This window comes from Apteryx rowi, unplaced genomic scaffold (assembly GCF_003343035.1).
Source record: "Apteryx rowi isolate R43461 unplaced genomic scaffold, aptRow1 scaffold_174, whole genome shotgun sequence".
NCBI classification, from domain to species: Eukaryota; Metazoa; Chordata; class Aves; order Apterygiformes; family Apterygidae; genus Apteryx; species Apteryx rowi.
Window position 1 is genome coordinate 769,243 of NW_020448019.1, and position 15,635 is coordinate 784,877.

The 15,635-nt window shown below is 40.4% G+C and overlaps 1 long non-coding RNA gene across 1 annotated transcript; it reads right to left on the reverse strand.

The window, feature by feature from the left end:
• Positions 1-2,874: 2,874 nt before the first annotated feature.
• Positions 2,875-14,184, reverse strand: LOC112963699. The gene is made up of 4 exons (XR_003252695.1): positions 13,899-14,184; positions 7,678-10,479; positions 5,935-6,042; positions 2,875-3,133 (listed from the first exon to the last, which is right to left on the reverse strand). It is a non-coding gene; the product is annotated as an uncharacterized LOC112963699 (long non-coding RNA).
• Positions 14,185-15,635: the final 1,451 nt, after the last annotated feature.

Here is a 15,635-nt window from a genome sequence, read left to right on the forward strand (position 1 = left end):
TCACACTGAACTTTGCAATTATTTATAGACACTTTATTTTGCCTTATGCACTAAATCCCTTAGTCCTGATTTAGGCAAGGCTTGCATTGATCTGGATTAAGACTGCAGAATTTGACCCTATGCCTCTCCTCTGAATAAGGATTTTAGTCAAGGTTGCAACCTAATTCTTCTCTGGGTGACATCCACAGGATTCTTGGCACAGGCTCCAACTGAAGCAGGCCTGGAGCCCTGGTTATTTTACTAGGTTTGTCTGGTTTTCCCTGAATTCAAAAGTGTAGGAGACGGTTTTCAAAGCAGCACAGAAGATCTGGATATACAGACACACCTTGACTTTCTACAGCCTCTAGCCCACTTTGAAAAAAGCTCAACCTCAGAATTAAACCTCTTGACATTATCCTCCATGTCACAATTATTTGAGGAGTTTTGTTTGAAGATTCTGCAGGATATTGGTATCCCTCCAAAAAACACTGACAAATATTTCTATTGGAGCACTCACATTTGGCAAAATTGTTAGGTTTGTTTAGCTTGTTCTCTGCCCCAAGTTCAGCTCTGATAACACAGGTCTTTGGGTAAATTTCTGTATTTCCAGGGGCATAATATCATCAGAACCTTGCCTACAAAGAAAGAGCAATTTTGTTGGGGAAAAAAAAGGGAGAATAATAGGCCAGGTGTTTGAAGAAAAGACAAAGAAACAAGCACAGTAGGGTGTTCTGACTCACAAATCTGTATTGAGAAAGAAGTATTCATGAAGAAAATTAATTTAAGAAGTATGTAGCTCAGGTTTTGAGCCCTTAAGTTCCTTTCAAAAACAGATTAGTGATTAAAAACTTTTTTAGTCTAACAATCTCTTAAACAATTAGCACAGTAATTGGAAAAGGACTACAAATTCAAATCTAGATGGACATAAAAGAGTTTCCCCATAGAGCTTTGCCTTGGTTTTGTGGGTAACTGGCATGCACCTGCCTTTACCATTAGTGGGGCTGAAATACTGAAGAAGTGCTCTGAATAGGGATACAAATGCCCCAAACAGCAATACCATACAAATTACTTAATTCATGTAAAGTAGTGGTAATTGTATTGATCATGAATGTGTGAGCAATTCCTTTATTTCAAGTTATATGAGATGTAAACCACCCGCTTGCAATGGGGTCCTCACTGCAACTTTGCCAACTACAGAATGGGATGTTACTTTTTTTTCCTTATTCCCAACAATAAATCTGAATATGCTGCCACAGGGAAATAGAGATCTGCTGACTTGAATCTAAACCAGGTAAATGAGAATTTCTCTACTTACAGGTTTGCTGTCTGTACCCAGTTCTGTGAAGCTTTTCTCTCCAGCCAGGTAACAATTCTGCTCCACTTGTTCATCCTGCAAAGGATGCCTGAAATGAAAGGAAAAGGAAGGCAATAAGGGACATGATCCCCAAACTTGGGAGGATTTTCCTCAAGTCAGAACTTTCTTTTTGCTATTGTTAAGATTTTTAATCACATGTTAGTTTTCAGCCCTGTCATTAAACACCATGGATCACAACCAGATAAAGCTGCCGAGAAAGAAAAAAAKAAATTGCTTACATATAAGAATAAGAAGCATGATGACATGCATGCCACCTGTACTTCACTTATTTGAGCTATACAACTACCCAAATTGCATAAAATGCAATTGAGGACAGGGTGTTTCTATAAACCCTATGTTAAAACAGCTGTACATCTGGATTATAAACAAATCAAGCTAGCAGGTTGTGTTACAGTCTATGTTGATGTGTGTACATGGAACCACTCACCAACACAGAGGCTATCAGAGCATGACAGTACTTCGCTTACACAAATGCACCAGTGACCTTTATTTAGCTTGGCTGCTCYGCATGCACTTAAAGCCTGCAGCTGAAGTATACATTAGTCATCATCAGCACACAGGACAGATCTGAGCTTCTCATCTCACTGCAAATTTCTCCCAAAACAAGGAGATGGGCAATTGTCCAAGCAATCTGCTGCTGCAGGAAAACTGCAGGCACATTCAGCGAGCAAGCATACACCAGGATCTAGGATAATACAGCAGGGCATAAATTCCTCAGTCAAGAAGCAGCTGAATTCACCAGAACCCCAAGATTCAATAAGCCAGTATCTCTGATAAAGAAGATATGTCTCCTCTGCTTTGATGTCTTCCAAGGAAAACAGGTACTGGCAATCACAGGTCTATAAACAGCCCACACTGACACTTCAGAGTCTGGCAGCAGCCAATGTCCTACATTTGCCCTCTCTTTTTTTTACCCCCTCGGGGGACTGTCTCACTGGGGGCTCCCAGCTCCAGTCCCTGCATTGCTTTTAGCTTGGACATCTGACATGGACAGTGTAAGAACTCTCACCCAATCCTATCCTGATTTTACCATACTGTCCCATACAGCACAGCAGACTGAGGTAAACAAGGGCTGCAAGGCTGCTCCTGAAGGTTAAATATGGCCACTATCTGCATTTTCATCTGTCAATGTTTCCTTGAACACATCTAGGTTTCAAAATAAATCCTGCTGGTAAAAGGCCCAAACATATACTCCCCCCAGCCCCCGGTGGCATGAAACTGATGAATATTTATGAGAAGGTATGTGTAACAAGCTCACTTTTGCACCCAAACCTAGAGCTTCTCCACAACTTAAGAAATATTTTATTTTAGTTAAGACTATTCCTTCTGCCTATATGAAAATTCTTGCATTCATTGCCTGTGCACTACTTACAGGTCTCAAAGATGTCCCGCAAACATCCYTCCCACTCCATAGAGAACCAAAGATGGGGCTATCCCCTTTACAGATGAAGGATCCACAGCATAAAGAAGCTACAGCATAAAGAAGCTAATGCATTACCTAATAACAGTGGCAGAATACCCAGAAGGAACCAACTTTTCCAACTCCTTATCTCCTCTCTTCACTGCTCAGCCATACTGTCTCCCATCCCCTAAGGTATTCAGTTTACTAAAGAATGCAAGGATAACCTTCAAGGATTGAAGATGTTCAGTCAAGCAGTATGCCAAAGCACAAATCCTGGATGGAACAGAATATTCTGAAATAGCTTAGTTTGTTGGCTGCAGCAACATTTCTTATATTTCAGCTGGAGAGGAATCAGTACTACAGCTGGCAGGAAGTTGCTGAAAAATTAGAAAAGCTTGCAAAGTCACACTGACACAGAAACAAAACTTTTATATTAGAAATATACACTGAATAGATTTCCCCCCCTCCCCCCCAGAAAAGCTACCTATCAGTAATGATCTGCAGAAAAACTGGGACAAAATAGTTGATGTAGCTGTTACAGATAAAAACTTAACAGTCTTCGGTGTGAGCAGCATAGTGACATTATTGTGAACTAAAGCAGAAGCAGACAAGACAGCTTGAATTACAGTCTCATCTGGTTCAAAAGGGTTGCTAGTAAAATGTATTTAGGTGATCTGCTAAAGAAAAGAATATATTACATTTTGTAAGTACCCAGTCACAGCTAGAGATTTTGACAAAAGTTGACTTTCACACACAATTAAACAAAATAATTTCAGTTTTCTAGTTTCATAGAAGCTGATCCACAGACTGCCCTATCTCCAGGGTTATTTTGTACCGATAAAAAATCATGGGATTAATGTTTGTGAAAGAAGACAAGAAAGGACAGCATTATTATAGCCTTATTTTCTATATATCCCAAAGTGAATATAAGAAAAGAAGTGAAGCAAGCTGCAACATTAATGTATGAGAAGAGCCTGGAGACACTCTCTCAGCAGTAAGTTATCAGAAACATCTAAGTCCCCTTGCCTTTTTAGTGCTCTCTCAAACCAGAGCAGTAGAGAAGTTGCTGACTACAGCAAAAAAAGTTTTCATTTGATGTTTTAGCAATGGCCCTGTAAGCTGTTGCCTTCTTTGTAGAGAGCTAAACAAAGAGAGAGCAAAGGAGCGAGGAGGTTGTATGTGGAGGACAGAGGAGCAGGTGGAGAAGATCCATGCTCAGTTCCCAACTCGACAGTGGGGACTGTGGAGAACGCACTGCCCTGAGRCCAGCTCTGGGTGTAAGTAACGCTCCCCAGAGTGGATGGCGAGCGCCAAGGACTGCTGAAGCTCAGCCTTGAAGACATGAAACAGCAGTTCCAGACATTACTAGGGCATATGCTAAATTCTCAATTTTAACACAAGAACTCAATCTGCATTTAAATTTCTCATTCCAATCCAAGAAAAGGCAGGAATGAACCTCATTTACAGTTTCCAGACATGGCCATTACAAATGACTCTCATAGAATTTTACCTCATGAAGTTGCCATTTCAAGAGCAGTTATTCTTGAACACATTTAAGGTAAAAACACACATCTACACTGCAGTCAAATGCATGACTGCAGCTTCTGTAGATATCTGTGAACTGGTGTTAAGCTCCAGCTGAGGTCCACATGGTGACCGAGCCAGCTCACACAGTACAGCCACCTACATATTTGCCCTGGCTTACTTCTGCAGTTTGTGTTGAGTTTGGGGTCCTGAAGCTACACTGCCAGCAGTACTCAAGCTACAGGAACTTCAGTCACACCATGGCTGCAACAGTCATACCCCAGCGGAAACTGGGCAACATTTCAGTATCAGGTGAGACTCAGCTCCAATTCAGCCTTGAAAGCATCCTCTAGTCCACTGGTTTGCGCCTGTGATCTGCAGACACCTGTGAATCTATAGGCCACTTCCAAAGCAATCACTTTTGGTTATGAAACTGTCCATAATCTGTAAACTGGAAAAGGTTGGAAAMACACCATCCTTGCCTGAAGCAGGTAAAACATGCCTCCTCTTCAGACAGGTGATGTGTGTAAAGTAGTCGATAATTTACTTAAATTCACATCAAGATACACTTTGCATGTGCGATGTGTGAAGGAAATAGGGTGTTGTCTTAGGAAATCTCTTACTCCTGTACAGAAATGATACAAAGATTCATCTCTTAATTCAACAGAGGTTTTTAATATTTACCATCTGTCATGGCTATAGGAAGCACTCTCATTTTTAACAAATGATCTCTTCCTTGTAAAGGATCGTGTTGATCAAGTTAACACCACACCTTGGCATTATTAAGGTTCCTGACACTTTCTATTACCAGACCTTTTGGATTGCAAAATCATATTAATAAAGTTATTCGCAGCTGCAACACTGAAGCATTCAGTGGCTTTGCTTGTGGAAGAACTGAACACTTTGATCAAACTGAGAAACAAAAATAGAGCAGTCCATTCAGATGTCTGTACAAATCGCAGTCCTGTGAGCCTTGGATGTGCATATCTAAGGATAATGTACCTGACAATGAAAGGGAGCAACATTTGGATAGACAGCTCCTTACATGGAATGCAACTAACTGAACAAGAAAAAGCTCCACTGGAGCTTTAATTATTTTAGCAAATCTAGAAACACCACCAAAATCCCCACTGTTACAACTCCAAAACTAGTTATTCACTCCCCGAATTTGACTAGGTGGTCTCCACTCACCCTGAACTCCTTGGCATCCCCAGTAAAACAGTACCTTTAATGGATGGTTCCTATACACTAGTACTGATCCATCTAAAAGCAATACATGTTTCTAGGCTGGAAAAAAAACAAAGAAAGAAACCCCCCAAAAATAAAAAACAAACAAACAAACAAAAAAACCCACACCTCTGGCTCCATGTGCACCAGGCAAAGGCCTCGGCATCCTGCTGAATAAGAGCCACAGATCACTTAAATTAGAACTAAAACAGCTCAATCTGTCAGTGAAGAAAACCTAACCCAAGAGAAGCTCTAACCATGCTGAACAACAATCTTCCCTAGCCCACTATCACTGTCAACAGGACAGGGCTCAGAGACGTTATTAGTTACTACTATACTTCTAGTACCAAGAAGTTTTGAAAAAGAAAAAAAAAAGAAAAAAAAAGACATATTCCCCCAAATTCAGAAATTCCTATTCACTGTATACCTGTTTTCCTGGAATCTCCTTCGTGCCAGGAAACTAAGCGACAGTAGATGGCCCAGAACAGCACCCTTCACTCCAGAGCTCGTCAGCTTTCTTTTCTTTTCTGCAACTCTATTATTAATCAGAGTTCATATTATGCCTTGCAAAATGTATTTAATAAGCTGTTTAACGTAAAACATAGCTGCATAACCATAGGAAAATATGTCATCTACAAATGTTACAGTCTTATATCCTTCCTACATCACTTACAAGGGAAAAGGAAGGGGGTCTGCATAACAGAACGTTGTTTCTCCTCTTCAAAGTTTAAAAAGCGTTACATACAAACTTTGCAGTTTGGCACCTACACATCAAGAACAGACAAGAAAATATTCTGTCCTCTGCTACTATTTTACTATGGAAAAGTCTTATATGCAGTGCAATAGATTCACAGCAGGTCCCTGGAAAATGTTGCACCTTTAGTGCATGCTTTGAGTAAACAAGGGACTTTAGAAGGAGAAAAACGAATACACCAAGCAATCCAAACAAATYTTAAAATAATTTCACGAATGGTTTCCCTTTCAGGAGGATGAAAAACTCTGCTACTCTCTAAAACACTCTGTACTGATAGCTTACTTATTAGACAAAAATTAGTGTTCAATCAACCATGAAAAAGACAAGCCATTATACACTATAAGAGATCAAACTGACATCAGCTACTGTACATCTTGACACTTACTACATAATCAAAGTAAACTTTGCTATAGGTGGCTGATCTAATGTACCTGTCAGTTATCACCATCTCTGCTCAGATGAGTCCGTGTGTCACCCATATACACAGGACAAAACAAATAAATAAATTGCAACGTTATCTCTTCAAGCTGCTCACACAGTAAGGGGAGAGTGCTTAGTATTCAGTAATGGAGTTAAGAGTAATTTACTGAGAGATAATTTCTTTTGGACCTAAGATCTCCTGCCTCCCGTAGAGCAGACAAATAGAACTATCTAACAGGAAATGGGGCATGATAATACCACTCTTTAAATAGAACTAACAAAATGGAAATACAATAGGCATTACAAAATATACAGCTAACAGTTGTCAAAACCTTTGATGTTTTTATAGCTATTTACTGCAAGAAATTGTATTTGCTGCTCCAGCCCRTTTTAATACAAGTAAAGTTTAACACGTTTTTTAAAACTCTTAAAAAAAAAAAAAAAAAAAAAAAGTAGTCCTGGATATCTGGGGAAAGCAAGTGTGAGAAAGAAAAGCTACTTTGTTGATGAAATAGCAAAGATTTGGCAATCATCTCTAACCGTAGTGTACACGACACACTACAGTCTTAATAATACTCCTTGTTTAATCATCCAGAAGTAACCTTCCTGCATCTGAACAGAGAGGCAGCAGGGTGCAGCAGCTGGGCCACTCGCCTGGGACTTGAAAGACTTTAATTCTATTCTCGACTCAGCCCCTGCCGCTCCACACCCATCGGCAAGACATTGCATCCTTCTGCCGCACTCGGCCCTGTCTGCGGAGCATGGTCTCCTTAGGGAGAGGAGCCTCGCTCACCCTGCTCCCTTACAGCACCAACGGGACCCTGCGCTTTCACACTACCGTGGTACAATCCCCGACATGGGTCGCCTCAAAGCGACTGCACGGGGATCCTTCCCAGCTTCCAGAAGGGGTCTTTCCCGTCAGAGCTGGGAGGGGCCGAGGCAGCAGAAACAGTAGAACCAAGACGCAAGGGCCCTTCTCGCAGCAGCGATCCTTACGTGCCGTCTCTGCTCTGCCAGTCTGGGCCATAAGTCACTGACTGCAGACAGCAGCAGGCTCCGTCGTGGCATTATGAATCAGATTCCAGAGATCCAGTTCAACACACTTCTCTTCACAGTCTTGCTGGCTCCTCTGGAGGAGATAGAGTCCATCTGCTACTGCGTGGCCAATAAACGACAAAATTAGGCATTAGTGCAGTAGGCTTTCTGATTGCAACAGGGATCAATTTTTTCCTCACCTTCTCTTAAAGCCTTTTTTTGCACCAGCTCATGACTTCAGGAGGAGCAAAAGAGGTTTGGAGGATTGGGAACTCCAGCACAGCACCTTGCTCAGAGGGACATTGTTTTCAGGTTCCTTCCTCGCAAGKACTTGCCAGCTCTTCTCCAGTTCGCCAAACGCAGCCCTTCAGCACAGCACACCTCTGCCCTTTGCCCAGTACCCCAAAGACCACAACCAAGGACTTATGGGACTCTATAATACTGTTCAGCTGATTTTTTCTTGGTAAATTCAGTTCTTGTTAACCAACAGCGCACCTTTTTTGAAACATATAAATTCCTTTTATTGTATTCCCCCTTGATAGCATCATTGTACTGAAGTCACCTAGGTTCTGCCTTTCCTTCCGTCTTTTCTCTTCTGTCCTAGACCCATTGACAACTCTGTTTCTGGATAATTTATCCTTTCACGTTAAAATTGTTGCTGTAGTAGAAGGTGGAGTGACTTCAGTTCCCCAAGCCTGGCTTCACTCTGTGTCCTAGGGTCAGGTTGGAATCTCCTGCCACTGTGAACACTGCTTTAAAGCAAAATTTCCAGGGCATTCATTGCACTGAGCTTCTTCCCAGATCATCTCTTTTGTCTTTTTGGTTGGTGTCACTTCCCTCTCTTAAGGAACTTTCTATTACAACAAAAGATTTATCAGTACTGAATTGTCTGTGAAGTAGAAGAGGTGGGGACATTCTCTTCAGTGGAAGATAGTTTAAATATTTCACTTCCCAAGTAGCTCTGACTGAATACAGGAAAGAAATACATAACTTAAACACAAGGAGCTACTGAACCAAAAGTGATTAGCATTAGCGTAAAGCTTTCAGGCCCTTTTTCATCTTATTGATTCTAAACAGAATAAATCCGTAAATGATAATAGGGCTCAATTTAAATTACCTACAGCAAGTGCTGCTTTTCAGCTCTTGTCAGACAATCACGCTGTTCAATCAGCTCCATTCTGTATGTACAAAGCAAATTAATGTGTATAAAACAGTYGTAACTCAGGCCAGTTTTTAACAAAAGAATCTTTTATGTAGCACACAACTGCCTTTTATTGACATGGTTTTAATTGAACCTATAATGCTATGTCCATATTCTACACTAATTATAGCAGAAAATATAAATATCTTTCAAAATACTGACCATACCTTTCCCTTTTTAAAGTTTCCAGAAACTTTACCAGCATAAAGGCAATGATGTTCCCAGTTCAGCTTGGATTTGTTTAGAAACACTAGAAGGGCATGAGAAGACACTTCTTAGTACACTGCAGCCAAGCAACGTCTCAAGGACGATTACATTAGCACACTGAATCGGCAAGGCCTGTTCCTCGCTCYCTGAAACCAGAGTCTGTAAACACGCTTCTCAAAAGCAAGTCAGAGGGCACTGCAGCATCTGATGTTAATAGAGAAGCCTCCAGCCTGGAAGAGTTGTTTCTTAAGCAACTTGTTTCTATGTCTTGAAAGGAATCCTTAATGTGTCTTACCCTGTTCAGCTGCGTTGCTCAGATTATCAGGGAACCAGCAAATCCCCAGATACTGCTACTGTAAAGTCTGGACTCCTGGGACAAGAGTAGCAGCAATGGCAGGAAACAAAGTATTAAAGAAGGTGAACTCTGGCATACACTTTTGGAGTAAAGACATTTGCCCAGTGAGATTACTTTTGCAAGGACAGGGAAGCCAGGGTCACATGCATTTGTCTGCGCCATTTCAACCCGGACAGTTTAGGAGAGCTAGAGTGGGATTACAGACAAAGATGAAGTAGGGAGATCAGAGGTCTGGGAATGATAGCTTCCAAGAAGAGCATGAAAAATGCTCTATTGTGCTTGAATATGAGAGAGAAAAGAAAAAATTGACGGGCACAGGCCTTACACTTTCATTTTGACACTGCCAAGTTCAGCCCTTTCTGCAGGCAGAAGTCCACAGCCTTTGCAAAAAAGGTCTCAAGCCAAGATGACAGCACCTGGTCTTCTTTGGGAACACATATGCTATACCACAGTCACCAGTGGCAGAGGGCAAACAAAACCAAGGGTGAAATCAGAGTGTTGGCATCGATTTCAACACAGGTACAATTTCACCTTGAGGATGCACATTGACAAGTCATTTTACCAGCAGGCTCTTCTGACAGGTCGGTTCTGACCGCACTATCCACGGGACTCTTGTCCAGAGTTTTGCTTTAAACATTCTTCATATTAACCAGCAGCCCCAAATATAGATTAAGGTGAGTGCCATAAATGCAGCCACTCTTACTTGCACACACGAGCAGCAAGTAGCTGGGAACACCACGCAGGAAGGCAAGTTCTTCAGCAGCAGGCAAATACCTTCTGATCAAGACACAAAAAAAACCCCGTAGTGTAACTGATTCAGCTCTGCCTCCCGCCGTACGAGCGCGCTTGCCTGGCGTTCAGATGCGCAGCTGAAGGGCGCTGGGCAGCGCTCCCGTGCAGTGCGGCGGCTCTACATGAGTGACCTTCTCTTCCTCTCTCTCTCATCACTTTTCCTTTCTTTAAGGAGTCTGTCAGGCACCGCAATTAAAGTCTGTGAGCGCTGGCGGAGTTAAAGTAAATGAATGTTTAATCTCTAAGGGGAAACATTTAAGAAGTGCACTGAGATGTATTTACTGAAGATTTCACTAATTCAAATAAATCAAGCTAAAATTACAGACTAGACTAGCTACTGTCAGTTTGCTGAAAACCTTCCATTCAAAAAAAGCAAATAAAAATTGTGAGTTCATTTGTCCTTCTCTTTCTGGCTGGGAGCAGAGCTGACATTGATGTTGTGGTGAAAGACATTAGTATTTAACTACTTGAAGAAATTCATATTACCACAGTGTCCCTCTAAATTGCTGTAGTTATGATCGCCACATAAGTTGCTATTAGCAACTGTAAAAACTTATATTACTGGCTTGAACCTGGCAGCAGGTTATTGTATTAAATTCTTTAGAGCTTCATCCATTCAATATTTGAAATAGAATTAAAACGTTGTCCCTGAAAAAAATGTTTTCTTCCAAATAAGTCCTTCATTGTAGACACAGACCTTAAAAGCTAATGTAGCTGACAAGTAATCACTGAGTCTTATAACACAAGGTAAAACAAGTCCTTGTGAGAATATTGGCTTGCCCCTTAAACCTCATTTCTCAGCCTTTAAGCTAAATAAAAGCACATTGCTAAGATTCTTAYACTGAAGTGATCTCAATTCCTCTGAAGCATCTGTGGCAATTCCCATTTGCCCTTCACAGTTGTATTTTATTTTGCATATCACTTCTCCAAATTTGTGTCACCATAAAAATTTAAATGAGTAGGGTATGGATGCAATATATTTAAAGATGAAACAAACATACTTCATCTAGGACAAAAACACTTTAAAATGTTGGCATTAAATACTTAAGTAATGCTTCCCTTGAAGAATGAGCAAGTTCTTCTGATGTTTAAAACAACAAAAAAATTTTGCTATAACGTCTGCTTTATTAAATGGAATACCTGGATAGTATCTTAAGTTAGGCTGACAAATTCAATAGAGAGAACTTTCTATTCTGTTAAACAATGTATTAGTGAAATATCAATTGAAATGCTTGTTCCTGAGACAGTCACAGTCATCATTAACATGTGCTGCGTGACAATGTGGCTCAAATAAAAGAATTTGGTAGCATTCCAGTTGATTCCCATTTTACCATACTCTTTACCCAACAGGGTCAAATGAACAATCTGAATGAAGAAGAAAAGGTCCAATCTAACAGCACTGTAGTATTAAAGAAGGGATAGATACATAATTAAGTCAGGAAGAAGGACGGAAGGTTCTACCTCCAGTTCTGCTCAATGTGTGGCAGAATCCTGCTTAGCTCAAAGCTCAGTTTCCTCCTCTATGAAACAGGGCAATAACATCTCTCGGACTCACAGGAATGAAGGTAGGATCAACCAGCTTTGGTACAGAAAACTCATTCATGGTGCTCTATGCATGCAACATACTAAAATACAGCAACCCACCCCCATTTAAGTACCACAAGATACACAGAAGTTTCAGAGGATGGAGTTCTTTCACTGATCTCATACGCTTTTCTCTCTCCATTTTTATGTCTAAAAATTGAACTCGTCTCAAAACATCTCTTTGTGAAGTTCAAAGTCCATTGCGCTGCACCAGAACAAAGGCAGAATCCCCTGCACACGTTCCATGAGGCTCCAAGGTCAGTAATAGGAAAAGTCAGCTCTTAAAGGGAGGAAGTCGTTCACCTCATATGCATCTRCTTAGGCGAGATTATTAGTTTGGAAGACGTACTTCCCTCATCAGCGCTAACAGACTTCACTACAGAAATGTAGTGAAGTGGGCCTTCAGGAATGGGCTGAAATATTGCAGAAGTGGGGCTTTCAGGTCTGTAGCTGGCCTCAGAGTCCTCTTAATTCTCATTTATTTTTCTGGCTGCACTGTAAAACCTCTGTCTAGATTAGTAGCTGTTCCTGCTTAAGACAAAATTTTTCTGTTTCAGTGAGAAGACCAGATTCTGGTTTTCCATGCCTTTCCACTTGTAAGAGCTGTTGGTTTTTTTCCTGAAACAGAGGACCCAGATTTAGTTCAGCCTTTTCATTCATCTTTCTGATGAATTCCAGGTCTCTGTAGACAGTTGGTTCAGGATATAAGGAGATAAACGTAGCTATTTCTCCATGGAGCATACTGTTGCCTCAGGTTTCCAAATCCAAATTAAGCATTTAATGATTTATGTATACACTGAGCATTAGCATCTTTGTGCTACATTAGTCATCAGATCACAAGAGGCTCCTTTTAGTCAAACAAATATGACTCAGCTTACTTCAGCTAAACAGTTCCAGAATTTTCATATTGATCATCATTAAAAACTGCAGGGGAAGTRGGCAATCATAGTTGTGAAGTTAAAGAAAACAAACACTGCTACCACAGAAGCAGCAACTAGTCCTAAGCTTTTTTTCAATTCCAGTTTTATCACACCAAGATGCCCTTCTCCAGACACATTATCCAAGGTGGCAAGCATTCACTGCAAGTAGTGTTTTTGTTTAAGCTTCACTGATGCCATTATTAAGTTGCAGGACTGTGTCTTTTCCTTTAAAGATAACTTTCAGCTTTCATAGCTGCAAGAAACCATGAAAGCACACATTCTAAATCCATAACCAGAGGCCAGCTATATTTATGCATGCATGCAAGTATTAGTGATTTTTAAAGTAATTTTCTGATGTGGAGATCTAACTCAAATTTTTTAAACACAGAGTGGGCYGTACAGGGCAGGTGAGAATTGTTCATCCTCACTACACCTTCTGTGTGCACATGTTGCTCTCTAAACCAAAGTTGCCACAAGGTTTGTTCCCCACCCCCAACTGATACTCAACACGCTTCCTTTTTGTCACCCGAACGATGTATGCAGATCAGCAAAAACATGATTCTGGCTAAAATAGCACCTAGCTACATCAATGTTTGTAACTCATCTTTCCCCAGGCTTCAGTTACAGAGAAGGCTTGCTCTGCACGTGCTGGTTTCTGGTTTGCTCAGAACGCCTCTCTAGCGCCTGAATAAAATCAGGGATCTTTGTCTAGCAAGTTAACTACAATTTTGCTTTGCAGTACTGCCTATATTATGTAGTTTGTTATTTGGTTTTGGTATTTTCTGCATTTCAGAAAACATGAATTATACTGTGCCTCTTGCCTGTTCTACTCTGTGGCACAAAAAACAGCTTAATTATAGTTTATATAGATATTACTCCCTGATATTTGAATAATCATCAGTATTACCTAGTCAGGGCATATTTACGCCAGCAAACCCTTTCTGGACTTCTGGCACAAAACAAACCATCCAACTGTTATGGGGCAATTGTTCGTCTCCTTTTTAAGTTCCATTTCACTGGGAAGCCTTTAAATATTTGGTATTCTTAACACCCCTATCCTTCCCCAAGCATGTTCACAGCAAACATTTCTGTTGGGCTGCAACACTGTGCAAGGGGGACTCACCTTCACCGTCAGCCTTCGGGCAGCGAGCAGAGACCCTGGCTGAGATCTGGGTGCCACAATGCCGAGTGCTGTACAAACAAACCCAACGAGAGGCTTCGTTTTGAACGCAACAGCTGAAGAGTAGAAGAGGAAACCCAGCGAAGCACACTGCCAAAAGACAGAGCAAAGGAGCATGACACAGCCATGGGACACTAGGTGTCTAGTTTGCAGACCTAGTGCTCTGTTTGCTGGACAAGGGACACAGATCCTTGGCAATACAACATTCTGGAATAAGAGCTGTAAAAACAAAAAAGCAACAACAACAAAAACACAAAAAAACTCCTAGCATGTTGAGGTCCTGTTTTTGACCAGTGCAAGTGTTATTGAAGAACAGTATAGTTCTTTCTCCTCTTTACTGGGGGATGGGAGGGAGGGAGGAAGGGAGCGGGAGGATGGCAAGGCTTGATAACATGTCTTAATGTRTAGCAATTTTTAAAAGTTTTCTTAGAGATGATGACTATCGCTTTCCATAAATGCCTTTTGACAGTGTATTTTCAGAAAACCATTCTGATGGCATCTAACCAGAAATGCAGTGTTAACACGGCAAAGCTGACACCCTTACTAGAACGGGAGACTTGGGTTTACTTTGCAAAACGTAAAATAAAGTAGTCTCAAACAGAGAGAGTTAAGAGTACTTGCTAACTTGCAAAGGTGGCCTTAAAAGAAAAATTTGGAAGCAAGCAGAACAACACTCATTTTCAGGGTTAAATTATTTTGACTTTGCAGATGCAAGATCATTACTGTAAATGTTTTGACTTGACCAGATAGAATAATTAAGTTTCAAGGAAGGGAATGGTTATCCAAAAAAATCAATCACTTTTTGTCTAAACTCTGCTTTAAGTAAACTGACATCATAAGTCTTTTAACAACAGAACTGTTGAGCTGTATTCCCAGTCCCACATTGACAACAAGGCAATTCTCCGAATGCAGAGAAGATAAATGGAGTTAATGCCACTAAGCAAACATGACATTTTTGTTGTACTGTGATCATAGATGACTCACTAAGTAAAATGATTAATCACAAATCAATGTTACTAGGTTCATTTAGAGATGATTCTCCCTTTGCAAAGCAGGTAGAAGCTCTAAATTTATAGGCTAATGCGTTTATTCTAGCTGTAGCAGTCTCGTTATTGGTCTTAAGCATCAGAGTCTGCAGGAAATTTGTATGCAATTAAGCTAAAGTGATGACCTCCTTATACACATTTTGGCACTTTTTTATCTGATAACGTACTGTGCAAATATATAAATGAATTGAAGCATTACATAGAAATTATAGCTAATGCAATACTAAGAAAAATAGATATATTCCAGAATTTTAATACATATGCCAATAAGGTATCTAGACCATAAATTACACTCATTTTATCAGTCTGCAAATGGGTTTATCAGTCTGCAAATGGGTTTGTTCTAAGATTTTAGACCCTGCTTCATTTTCGGTTGACTAACATTTGTAACTTCTACAAACAGTTTTATGATCTAAATTGTTTCAGGAGGAAGTACATGGATTTGTTGAGTGACATGTTTGTAAGTGATACGTACACTATGATACTTTATTTGGTAAATAAAATCACCTTATTTAAATATTAAACAGATAAAAATATTCTTTCAGGCTTCATAAAGGCTTGCTAGTACTATGACACTTTTTTCCTCATCTTGAATTTAATGAATTTAAATGCTTGCTTATACTCATGCATGTAT